Here is a 13,709-nt window from a genome sequence, read left to right as displayed (position 1 = left end):
TTTTAAAGCAAAGGATAAGAAATCAACAGAGTGCAGCTTACAGTTACGAAGGCGAGGCCTCTGTTGTGTTCTTCGGAGCCAGAGTCCTTCCCATTTAGCTCATTTCTGTATGAAAATGAAAGTAATCAGCCTCAGTGCATGAAACCATTAGCTCCTGCTTCAAAGCGCTGCATTTCAGAAAGGTCACAGAGGGCCGCCCCAGCGGCAACAGGAATTTCGCAAGTGATGTGTGTCACATTTGCATATGATAATTCGTTTCTCTATAAATACAATTTGTTCTGCAGATTAACGTTTTGTGTCCTCATTAGATAGCAAACATTTCCATATTAAACCCACAAAGCTGCAGAGCTGGCTCCGCCTGTGTTGCATGATAGCATTTATACCTCTGTTTATGCTGATGCCAATTAGTAGTGTTAAGTCTTGGAAGAATAAAGGACATCACTAATGCCATTGATGTAAATAGTAATAATAATGCTGAAAAGCTTCTGCAAACCTTGTTAACTTCAAAGATCATTAGCAATAAAGTACCTCCGGGTTGTAAATGACCGTGTTCTTAGGCATGTAAAGTACCAGCTTGTCTACAACACTTTGCTCTGGAGTCTGCTCCTGGCTCAGGTCATGAGTCTGTGGGCTGTTGCAAGGAACGTGCAATTAAAAGGCTGTTTCCTTTTACTAAATGCTCTAGTCCAATAAGGAAGTCAGATATGCTCTAGCCAGAAGAAATAACAATCTGCTTACCTTGTTTTCAGCTCCGTGCAATTCAGTTTGCTCTCACTCCTGAAGCCAACTTCTTAAAGGTGGTGAGGTGAGGTATTTTATGGTCCCATAAAAGGTTTTTAAAAGCAGGATGCCCCAGACTTACTCATGGGAGGATTTCGTTTTCCCTGGGCCAGAAAGAAAATTTCTCTGGTGAGGAGAACATCCAGGGACACAGAAGATGGTGATGGACACAGGGGACGTGGGACAGTGTTTCTCATCTACTTCATCAGTATTGACTTGATGCTGGATGGAGGAGGCTGGTTCAGAGCAATAGCCACTGAGGAAGTGTTAGTTCTGTAGCTGATAGGGCTGCACTGACGTGGGGACTGATGGTCACTTACTCTCGCTCCGTGACATGGAATAGACGATCCTGTTGTCACCGTTGATAAGAACAGTTCCTTGCAAGGGTGCCTGGGTGGCTCAGTCAGCTCTTGGTTTTGGCTGAGATCATGATCTCAGGGTTTGTGGGTTCAAGTCCTGCATCAGAGTCTGCCTTGACAGTGGGGAGCCTGCTTGGGATTCTCTCTCTCTCTCTCTCTCTCTCTCTCTCCCCCTTCCCTGCTTGTGCTCCCCCCACAAAAAATAAATAAAATAACTTAAAAAAAAAAGAAGAGTTCCTGCAGGAATCAAGTAACTTCACTTCTTTGCATAAGTTTTTTTCCTTTTTTTTTCTTTGTATGATGTGCTATATATACTTAGGTTCGGCATTTTTTTTTTAAAGCATTGGTTAAGGCACCAAACATATTCAACTCAAATGTAAATACTTTACGACTAAAGTCTGGGCTGCAATACAAGGAAATTATACTAAAATGCATAATTTTATGTCATTTGAGAAGCCAAGCTTAAAGTTAGAAAGAAATAGCTCTATTTCACAGCCCTGCCGTTTACTAGCAGTGTGACTCTAGATATGATAGATCCACTAAATGTTAATTTTCTCATCTGTAAAAGGAGAATAAAAACTGTACCGGCCTCGAAGGGTTATTTTGAGGATTGAATGGGTTGTCCCAGTGTTAACGCAGCGCCGGGCCCGTAGACCCGGAAGAGAGAAGCTAGTGTGATCATTAGGGCTTATAATCATGTTTCCTGATGCTGGGGAATAACAAAAAAGCCTCTCTCTCTTAGCGGGTTCAGAGAACTGCAGTCCTCCCCAAATGCTACCCAGAATCTCAGGCGTGCTGGATGCAGACCCTCTCCCCTTTGGCGGGCTGTCCCTCCCGGGCACAGTTTCTCCCTCCCACTGTAGCTGCTCCTTAAACAAACCCTGCACCCTGCTGCTGCTCTCTCCACCAGGTCCCTGGCTTCACGTCTGCCCCCGCCCCTCCCTGGTAGGTCACTGTTGTCCCTTCTAGTGTGATACAATATTCTCCCCCACTTCTCCATCCTATGTGGTGTCCAACATCACAAGCGTTGCCTTGTATTTTCAGTGCTGACCAGAGCTTTCTGTGATCTTGGCCTTTGATCCTCAGTGTTCCTTCTCCCCAAGCTTGGCACAAGTTCCTGAGGGGAGAAAACAGGGTCCACAGAACGAGCTAAGCCCGTGTCCCTGAACATTCCTCCCTTCTCATGCTGGTTTATGCCTCTTGAAGGAGGACTTGTGGTTCGTTAACTAGTTACTGATTTCCTTATGAAGCTCTTTCGTCCTCCCCGTAAACAGACACCCTGCTCATGCATTCCTGTTGTTCATGTGTGAATCCTCGCGTGAATATACACAACACTCCCAAGCTAGAATTTCTCCTATACTTTTTCTAGGTGTAGAAAGGAACAAGGGACATTTAATGTACAGAAGAGAAAATTTAGGAGGGATGTGCTAATGTCTCAAAATACCTGAAGGGTTGGCCAGTGGAAGGAAAGATTAATTAGCTTCTGACAACTAAAACAATGGGTAAAGGCTATAGAAAAGAAGATCTTAGCTAAACTTAAGCTTCAGTATTCTAATCCTCATGACTGCACAGGATGGCTGCTTTGGGAGGAAATGAGCTCTCTGTTTCTAGAGGTATTCAAGCAAAGGCTAAATGATAACTGGTAGGATGGCCAACAAGGGGGATTCATGAATCTATTGGACTAAATGGCTTTGAATAATGGTGGCCCTAAATTTCTCTCTAAGAGGATCTGACAGGCACAAATAGGATTTTGAAAGGTATATTAGAACGTGAGGGAGGCTTCAGTAAGTGTCTTGAAGCTATGCTTTGCATAAAACTTTACATAAAATTAATAAGTATCAATTATCCTTATCCAAGCATGAGGTGCTAAGCTGAAGGCAGTTGTTTATTGATTCCTCAAGCAGTTCTCAAGCACTTACTATGTGGCAGGCACCTTTCTAGGCTTTGGGGTAGACTGATGACCAAAACATGGTTCTTCTGGAGTTTATATCCAAATTGGAGACGGGGAGGGGCCTGTAGAGAAAAGAAAGAGCAGATACAGGAAAAGGTAGATCGATACGAAGACATTCTGTCAACTTTGCTTTTTTCTGCTTCCTCTAGGGTCTGTGTTTCCTTAGAGTTTCCCTCAGACACTCTTCGCTAGCAGCTCTCTGACCAGATTAAAGGGGAAAGGGTTGATGGATGATGATAGACAAATCTCGGATCCTAAGAGATGTGATCCTACCAGCTGTTTATCTCCCTAGACTCAACATGATGGGAAGGGCAAGACCTCTCTCGTTCACGTAGTAGATGCCGAATAAATAAATACACAATAAAAGAATGTAGACTATGTTACCAAAAGGCCTCATATAAACCCTTCTCTGTATTACTTATGAGAAAAAAGGATATAAAATTAGCTTTCTGGGTCAGATGTGGCAGACGTCCTTTTAGTTCCTGTGAATGTCTGCGACTGTTCGAGGACCACGCCTTGCATTTCCCTTGGAGTCTCTCATGGCGTTGGATCTTCTAACCCCCACTGTTTCCATCACAGAATGGATTCTTGGAAGTGAAACAGTCCTGTTAAAAAAACTCTTCTTTATGCAATGAAGGATGTAAGGAAACTGGAGGAGTTTCAAAGAAGAATAACAAGAATGATTAAGGGACTGAGAGCATGATTTATGTTGAATGATTAAAAGGATTAAACATGCAGAACTTGGCCAATGCTACATACTTAGCTCTAAAAAAAAAAAAAATCAAAATTAAGTGCCAAGGCTCTCAGCTCCCATGAAAAACACAAATTTGCATATAATTTGGCACATACTTCTACACGAAGTTCAGCAGAACCTTACTGAGACAGCATTCACACGATGCCAAAACCACTCACTAGTCTGTTTGGTCAGTTTAAAGTACAGCCTGGTCACATGGTAAAAACTTGCTATTTGACCTAATTAATAGACAGTTGAATCACAGTGTGTCCACCCAGGGACACATTCGCATGTGACGCATCTGGATAGTATATAAAACAATGTAGTGCGTCACCATTCACCCAGAAGTCACAGACTAAAATCCCTGTGGGGGAAGACAGGTAGCCAGTTGAGAGAAGTGAGCTGAGCTTGGAAGGTACGTAGCCCATTGGAAGCAGGAAACTACTGTGTTTTCCAACTCATTGTTGCCATGAGAAATTTTGGCCAGATCTCCTTGTCTATCAGATGAAACCAGTGATTCAGGGAGCTTTCGGCAAGTAAGTAATGAGACACCAGCTCCAAGAGGAGTTGCTGGTGGAGCCAGTACCCCGGAGTGACATATCTTCGGAGTGGAAAGAAGGAGCTAGAAGGTAGTGGGGCTGGCATTAGGAATGGAGGTGAGGAGGCAACTAAGTGGCATTCATTAGAGTTTAAAAATTCAGACTGTTACAGGAAAAAAAAAAATCTATTGACTTAATTTGAAAAAGTAAACACTGGGGGCATCTGGGTGGCTCAGTCGGTCAAGTGTCTATCTTAGGCCTGGGTCATGATCTCGCGGTTCATGAGTTCGAGCCCTGCTGTGCTGTGCCGACAGCTCCGAGCCTGGAGCCTGCTTCGGATTCTGTGTCTCCTCTCTCTGCCCCTCCCCTGTTTGAGCTCTGTCTATCTCTGTCTCAAAAATAAATAAACATTTAAAAAAATTAATAAAAAAAAAATAAATTAAACACTGCAAGGAAAGTCATTCTGTGGATCCCAGTTTGCTACCTTTTATCTGGCTCACTTCATTTCCAACTCAGAAAGCTGAAGTCCAGAGGAAGACAAAGACACTCTCAAAGGCATAGTAGGGAAATTATCAGAATAAGATCTGAGTAGGAGCAGTAGACTGCGAGAGGATATTGGGGTCCTTTTCTGATCTTGTTGTGTGGGTGGGTAAGTTACATCTGGTCTCAGAACTTCTAAGTTTTCTTCTCTGGCTATCTATTACATAAAGCACCTGGACAACATGGGTTTCTGGTTTTCTCATGACTCTCAGCCCTGTACTGTATTAGGACCCTTGTGAGGAAAACACACCAAAGAATTTTACAGTTATGATCCCAACATGCATAGGCACGTCTATACATCAACATACATTCATGTGCAAGCTGAACTTGAATGAGGCATTACTGAATATGAGGGAAAGGTATTTTTTTATAGGACTGTGTAGGTTTGTCGAGGTTGTGCACTGCACAATTCTAGGAGTGTCAGTGTGACGTGAGGGCTCTGTGTGTGGCCCTGAAAGGAGATATCAGTCTGGCAGTGTAAGTCCTGAAACACCGAGAGGAGCTCTGGTGTTGGAATTCTGAGACATCACTGCTCAAACAGTCTAAAATTCCACGCGCCGACTACTGAGGTTTCTTTGATATGCTCTCTGCCCCACCTGCAGCCATGATGGCAGAGATAAAGAAAGAGAGAGAATATCAGGGAAGAATTCTAAGAAGTGGGAAGTGTTTACAGTTGTAGAAGAGTATTGTCCGTTCTAACAAGTGGACACGATTTTGAGTAAAGGAGAGCAGTTGTCATGTTTAGAAAAGGGACATTTGGATTAAACGCCCTGAAAAACTATGACAGAGAGAATTATGAGATTGGGGAAATATGTACTAAAGGAAGTGGTTTGAAAATCATCCCTCCGTCCCTCGAGCCATTTGAAAATCAACAGGATAAGGAACTAGAAAATCTATTCTAGGAAAGAATCCTTCACGGATTCCCCTGGGCCTGAGAGATGATATAATGGGTCTACTCCATCTCTAATTGCTAGAGTTCTTAGGCTTTATGTATTTTCCAGGGTTTTATAATGCTGTTGTTAGACCAGCACTGCACCCCCTGCAATAAAGGGAAAGAACCAAACTCCAAACAAACCCCAAACTACTTGCTCCAAGGAGCATGAAGATTCTCCCAAATGGAAAGCGTACGTAATAAAATTCTCCAGTGAGAACTTCATTATTCCCGGAGTCAGCCTACCGAGATGAGAAACATCATCATTTACTTCATTTATCTGGTTTTCTCTTTCTGGTTTATTTTCATTTCAGGGAGGAGAAAAGGCAATGGGCTGAACCTCACAGCACTGGTTGGAAAGGATTTGTATCAGGGTGCCTGGGTGGCTCAGTGGGTTAAGCATCCAACTTCAGCTCAGGTCGTGATCTCGTGTTTGTGACTTCGAGCCCTGCGTCAGGCTCTGTGCTGACAGTCCGGAGCCGGGAGCTTGCTTCCAAAGCTGTGACTCCCTCTGTCTCCCTGCCCCTCTACCACTCATACTCTGTCTCTCAAAAAATAAATAAATGTTTAAAAACAAAAAAAAGGATTTGTATGTTTTTCATCTTCTGTTTGCTGATATTCCGCCAAAAAGTGTGACTCTCTCAGTGGTGAATCCGTAAGAGGGAGATCAGGGCAGGGACAAGGAGAAATGGAGGCCTCCACAACTGCCATCTGAATTCGGGGAATAGGGACTCCTCTGGGGCTCAAGAACTGAATTGTTGGGTTCTTTCTAGGGGAGGTCTAATGAGTCAGTGGGAATGAGTATTGGTTGTGTGGGGGAGGCTATGGTGATTGTGGCCTTGATCCTTTTTCGTCTACATCGTTGTGTTACCTGTTGTTCGGTTGTGGATGCAGAGATAGTAGAAATTTGAGTCCTACCCAGGGAATTTGGAGCTTCCTTACTGCACGTAAAGTCTAGGATGCCCGGTTTCCATAGTCCAGTGTTCTCTTTCTATGGCAGCAGCCTCAAGGGGGCTTAGGAGCATCACATGGAACCATGTCTAAAATGTGATGAGAGAAACAGATATTTCCATGAAATGCAAATGCAGCACTAACTGTAATCTGCTTTCTGGTTAAAAAAAAAAAAAAAAAAAAGTGGAAAGTCTGCTCTAACATTCACTTTAGTTTTATCTGGGTTGTAGAAATGGGTCCACAGCCCAGGCACCCTTCGATGGTAAGCAGCCATCCTGACTTTTATCTACATCAAACTATAATTAGAAACCAACACTCTATAGACTTTTGTAATTTTTTACCCTTGCTTTATGTGCATAGTAATTTGTAAACTCTCAAGATGTCTTTTCCAGTAAATATTCCTGTAGAGACTTCCACCTTCATGTAGTAAAAAATGAAGAAACCTCACCTGTGTTGATGAAGGCCACAGGGCACCCCTCATGGCCGCAAATTCCAGAATGAAAGCGTTTAAGGCTCCCAACTCCAGAGTCAGGGAATCTAGAACAAATGGTCTGGGGAAAGGGCAAGTGCATTGAGGAAGGACCAAATTCAATTTGGTCTTGTATGATGACATTTTACTGCTAACATCTCTTCTTTATTGTTACCTTTAGGATCTGAGATAGTGAGCCTGATAAACTCTCATGTTCACCTCGTAATTTAAAATTGAAAAAACCAAGATGCCTGGGTGGCTCAATTGGTTGAGCATCTAACTTCAGTTCAGATCATGATCTTGTGGTTCATGAGTTTGAGCCCCGCATCTGGCTCTGTGCTGACAGCTTGAAGCCTGGAGCCTGCTTTGGGGTCTGTGTCTCCCTCACTCCCTCTGCCCCTCCCCAGCTCATTCTCTCTCTCTCTCTCTCTCTCTCTCTCTCCCTCTCTCTCTCTCTCTCTCTCTCTCTTTGTCTCTCTCTCAAAAATAAATAAACACACACAAGATTTTTTTTTCATTGGAAAAAACGTATGATTCCAACTCAGTGTTGCCTATTCAGCCCTCCTTGCCTTCCCTGCTTCTGCTCTCCTTAGGACATTTCTGGATTTGGTTTTGACTCAGGAACCTTTCTCCACGCAACTTCAGAGTCTTTCCTTTCCAATCTCCAGTCCTTCTTCCAGTGCCTCCATCAATAAACATGTTCCTGTGCCTCTAGTGTAGGGCCAAAGCCTGTATTTTAAAGTGATGGTGTCACAGAATGCCTGGTGATGTCATAAAGCACTGGGAGATCTGGCAAAGCAAAGATTTCTTGTTTTTATGTCCCTGGGAAATTATTGGTACCCAAAGGGCCATCACGTCTTCTGTATATGCACCAGTTGTTGTAGGAATAGTTGGGGTCTAGTTAACTTTGGGCATTTACATGTTTGGCAAATTTCTATAAAATGCCGTGTACAGAATATAGATTCGAGAAGATGAAGTTATTAAAATGGGGTGGGGTGAGAGGAGACATGCCAATGAAAATAGACAATGTGGATTTTAATCCTTTCCACAGGAATTCAGGCAAAAGGGGAATAAAATAATTCTATAGGGTCACTTGTAATTCAGCTTAAACTAAGCTCAGGAAACGGAATATTTCTCAGAAGGCTGATTTATGCACTTAAAGTAACTAAGTCCCAGGTGCCATCGGAAGTAATACAACTTCAGCAATGTCCTAGCCTGCGTGCTCAAACTAACTGCCTGAATCAATTTCTAACTTCTCTTTAAAGCATTTCAGAGTCAGTTCTACTGGGACTGTTTGAGCCCTAGATTCTCTGTTAGCAGAAGCTGCTGCAGCAAGGGAAGGCCAGGAACCTAGGTAGGCTCTATATTACAAACCAACTGTGTTCCAAAGTTTGCCTGTGAAGCATTTCTTTGGAAACCTAACCACATTTTCTGTAAAGAAACAGAGGTAGACGCAGTTAGGGTCTCTGGCTCTTATAGCCCTCTGAAGCCTATTTAAAACATATGCAGGTCAAATCCCCTTACTGCATAAAAGCTAGAAAGCAGTCGCGTAATTCTACAGAGCTGCGGGATGTGGGGGTCAGATTTATTAAACTTATTTTCGTTTTCATTTTTCCCTTCCCCCCCTTATCCCTTAATGAGAAGAGGATAAGAGATGGATGGGAATTTGATGGACATCCCGATTAAGGTTTCTCAACATTTTCAAAGATTTTAGTCTATTTATTATAATGAATTTTGCTTCGCTATGCGTAGTTTATCTTTTCTGACAGAGAAAAGAGCAAGAAAATAGATCAGCAGAGAAAGAAAACAGAAATCTCTAGCAATGTCTATGGGAAGGAGGCCCATTTTGGGGTAGCTGTTGTTGCTGCTAAGTCAGGGTATCTTGGAACGAAGTATTTCGAAGTCAGATTTACTTGGAACCCTCAAGCTTTGGTTTGCGCCTTGGTTCCAGAGACTTCACTCACCCAGTTCTTTATTAGGCATGCCAATAAAAAGTACAATAAAAACATTTCTGGCAACCTAGGAGTCTTTTCTCTCAAAGTGCCCTAAAGTGGTGGTACAGAGTGGAACTAATACATCCCAAATGTAGGTAGTCAGAGGGAGTAGGAAGAGAAACAAAGGGCCTGGATACCTCACATACTGGATAAGGAGACCTCGATAACTGGGTTGACTGTATTGGGAATTTTCCTGTTTCCTCCTGAAAGGAGGCAGGGAACTGAATGAAGCATTTATCTAAGAAGTGTCAGAACCATTTAACAATGTTTTTACAAGGATGTTGGTAGAGTTGAGTGAAGATTTTGGCAGGTACACATGGGATTATATTTGACTGAATGTATTTTCTTGCTACGTGTTAATCTGTACTTTTCTGGTATCGAGCTTTTAAGGAGTTCAGATAAAGGTCTACCAGAAACTCTCCGTTAACCCTCCCCTTAGAGTACGCTGTAAGGAATTCGGCATCCCAGCTGCGACCTGGATGGACTAAATGATTTCAGTTGAATGTTTGGGAGAAGTTACTCTAAAGGAGGCATCCTAGCAGAAGTCTGGCTAAGAAAGGAGGCTCCAAAACATTGCATGTGGGGCTAAGGGCTGGGGTGATGGATCGCTTCTAACAGGTTACACCCAACTTCAAGTGAAAGTCACTTGAAAGCATCCCAATTGGGCTTCACAGGCCCCTAATGAGAGAGAATGATGAAGCCAGACGTGTATCTACATGAAAAAGTTTAATGCAGGGGAGAGGACTCTAAAAAGGTCTAGATAAAGCAGTTTGGAGTTTTGGAGGAACAATACTATTTCCACAAGGTCTTAAATCTTCTTGGTCTGCTGACAAAATTTTAAAATCTCCACTTTCCCCATGTAAGTCAGAGCAATTTTCTAGTATATAAATAATTTACACTCAGAAGATAAAAAGAAAACCCATACAGGAGAGTAACTAAAACGGTAATAAAAAGAGAAGCAGTGTTCTTCTCTATGATAATAATGTTGGTATAGCAGTTTGCAGCACCTGAAAAGCATGTCGCAGTATACCTTGCACTCAGGAGGTCTCAAATGAAGTCAGATTTTGAAAGCATGCAGATCAAAGGCAGTGGGGAGAGCACATGGCTAAGAACAAATGCAAAGCAATGATAAGGAACTGGGTAGGAACAGAACCACGAGGACAAGCCAGAGGAAGAGAAAAGTGATTGGAAAATGGGACAGCCCAAATTAGTGATGAACAGACGATAAAGAACAAGGGAAGGGTAGGTATGGTGCATTGAGAACGGATGGCAGGCGGAACACTGAGCTGCTCTACCCCCACGGGGTTCGTTCGTCTCTAATAAAACTGTCTTCAGACTAGAAAGAATAAAACAAACATGGGCAAGAAGAAACTGAAGCCCAAAATAGGGGAAGCTACTCTGAAAGGTGTCTAACTTAAAACTATATCTAAAACTTTAGGTTCAGATATAATAGATCTTAAGATACTGAGCTTTGCAGATGGGACTCCTTTAAAAATACTTTTATTATGAAATAATGATAGATTTATAGAAAGGTGCAAAGAAATGTGTGGGGAGGCCCTGGGCACAATCCAGCCAGCCTCCCCTAATGTTTGCAGATCGGAGATTAAAACCACTGACCACACTTCTGAGAACGGATGGGGAATAAGATTGGTACCAGAAGACCGACAGATGGACAAATAATTTTAGAATGTTCAAAAATGGTGGGATGGTAATTTTTGAGATCTATCATTGGATGAGCTCATAATAAATCTCTTGCTAAATTCTAGGAATGGTTGATCAATGTTTCCGGTATATGTGAGGCAGTGATACTAGAAATAACACTAAGAACAAGCTGGGGCATCTTTTTTTTTTTTTTTTTTTTTTTCTGCAGAGAATCTCTTGACTGATAAGCCAAATGACTATTTGCTTCCAATGTATGTTTTCCCTCCAGCTGTTTGAAAAAGTCCTTCAATATACGTTTGTTGACAAATTGGTTTTAACCGTAGTTTAGTTAGAGGAGCTCATTGCTAATACTGGGAGATTAATGAATCAGTATCCAAATGGAAGGTATTTCTAGTGGCACATCACAGCACTTTGACACCAGCTCGGATGACTGAATTAAAATCTCAAAACTGACTTTGGCTTTTGGAATACTAGGTTGAAACCAAGGTGAATTCTGGTAATTTTTAAAGAATCATACCATAGAATTACAAAATGTGACAAATGTAGGGTTTATTTATTTATTTATTTATTTATTTAGCACGAGTGGGGGAGAGGGGCAGAGGGAGAGAGAGAGAGAAAGAGAGAGAGAGAGACAGACAGAACCCCAAGCAGGCTCCATGCTGAGCCTAACACGGGGCTCGATCCCCCGACCCTGGGATCATGACCTAAGCCGAAATCAAGAGTTGGATGCTCAACCAACTGAGCTGCCCAAGCACCCCCAAGAAATATGTTATAACAGCAATAATTGTGAAAAGACTCTGGAGTTCTAGTTGACATGATATGAATAAAAAATGAGAAAAACCAGAGTGATTTTAAGACATTATGTAACACAAGAGATGATAGATACTTTACAGTGTCAAAACCTACTTAGAATATTGTGATCCACTCTAAGTCCCGATTTTAAGAGGGACAATGACAAGTCATTACTCATTCAGACAAAGATGAGCATTCTGAAGACACTTGTTTTAAGAAGAGAGACTGAAGCATTTGGGTTTTTCATAGCTGTATTCACATATCGGAAGGGTTATCATGTGAGAAAGGGATTGGATAAATTATCTCTGGATATGAAAGATCCAGTAAATAATCTTAAATTAATATGAGGTAAATTTTTTACTAATTAGCAATGGGGGTCAGATACAATATTTTAGTAAGTCAATCAGTTCGAGTGTTTGAAGCATAAGAGGGAGATCTTGAAGTGTGGAAATCAGCAGCCTGAAGCTTGAATGAGAGAATGCGAAAGTGGGTTAAAGCAGGTATTCATTTCTTTGGATTCATTTCATCCTAGAGAGTCTTTTTTTCTGACTTCGGAGAAACCCAAATTTGTTTGTATGTACAATACTCTGGAGGTGTGGTCTTTAATAGTCCACAGACTCCCAAAGATTCTATAACCTTAAAATGTAAACTTTCCTTGTATAAGATCAGAAAATAACGTTGACTAATAAGGGGACACTTTAGGGGCCCTGGGTGGCTCAGTCAGTTAGGCATCAGACTCTTGATTTTGGCTCAGTCCATAATCTCGAGGTCATGAGATCAAGCCCCATGTCCGTGCTGAGCGTGGAACCTGCTTGGGATTCTCTCTCTTCCTCTCTCTCTCTCTCTCTCTCTCTCTCTCTCTCTCTGTCCCTCCCCTACTCTCTTGCTCTTTCTCTCTTCAAATAGATAAATAAACTTAAAAAAAATTAAGGGGACACTTTAGGAGCACGCACACTTCAACTGTAGGTAGAGGAATGAGGATAAACAGTCATAGAGGCATAAGGACAACTGAGCAAATGCACAGTGATCACATTCGGTGGAAGGAACTTTGAAATTGTGGGAGTCAGCAGCGATCCAAATGCTTTGGAAAGGTTTCATAAAACAAAAATCCAAACATGCCTGGAAGAGGTGTGACATACATATCGAACAAGGTAAATGATGTGCAAAGCAACAATACAAGAGCCAAGAAAAGCCAAGGGTCAGACTAATTTAGAATAAATGGTGCAGAAAAAGGCTGTGAGGTCAAATGAAGGAAAGTTTTAGTGGGGAGAGCCAGAGATTTAAGGAAAACCCTGGTGGAGAGGGTCGGACATCAGCTAGATCTGAGAGTCAAGACTCCCTTTCTTTTATTTCAACCAAAATAGCTATTTAAACTTTCTTCTTATTATGTCTCCTGGGTAAAAACACATCGTTCACATAAGAAGTACCTAGGTGTTTGAAAATGACTATTAAGTCCCCCTTTCATCTTCTTGCCTCTACCTTCGAGAGTTCTCAGTCTTTAGGGAGGAGACTATCTCCAGTGAAGAGCCTCGCAGAACTTGATTAGGAGTCAGGATTTGACATGAGAGGAAATAAAGCCTCTGCCAGCCTCTGATCAAGCATTATATCATGAAAAAAAAAAAATTAAGAAGAGCATTTTGAGTCACAACATTGAATGGGAATAGACTGGGGAAAGGCCAAGGCTAAGTCTCTCGTGACTGGTCTCAGGGTAGAGCAGCGCAAATGGGAAGGATGGGAGAATGAAAGAAACACCACAAAGGTTGGGTTGCAGAGCTTGGTGATATGCAGATGTGTGATGAATGAAATATCAGAGATCGAACTCTCCTTGACTTTGTGATGTACTTAGCAGCCCCAGTCCTCAGACAGGTGCAACGTGGAGAAAAGACCAGCATTCGTTTGTCACATCTTTTTATTACATGTGAAGTACAGATGTATGATAGCCATGGAAGGAAATGCAAAAGCCCAGGGTGCTTTCCTGATGAAGCAGAGCAAGGAAGACCAAAGGTCT

Source organism: Panthera onca, chromosome B1 (genome assembly GCF_046562875.1).
Source record: "Panthera onca isolate mPanOnc1 chromosome B1, mPanOnc1 haplotype 2, whole genome shotgun sequence".
Lineage (NCBI taxonomy): Eukaryota > Metazoa > Chordata > Mammalia > Carnivora > Felidae > Panthera > Panthera onca.
Note: the sequence above shows the minus strand (reverse complement) of the source record.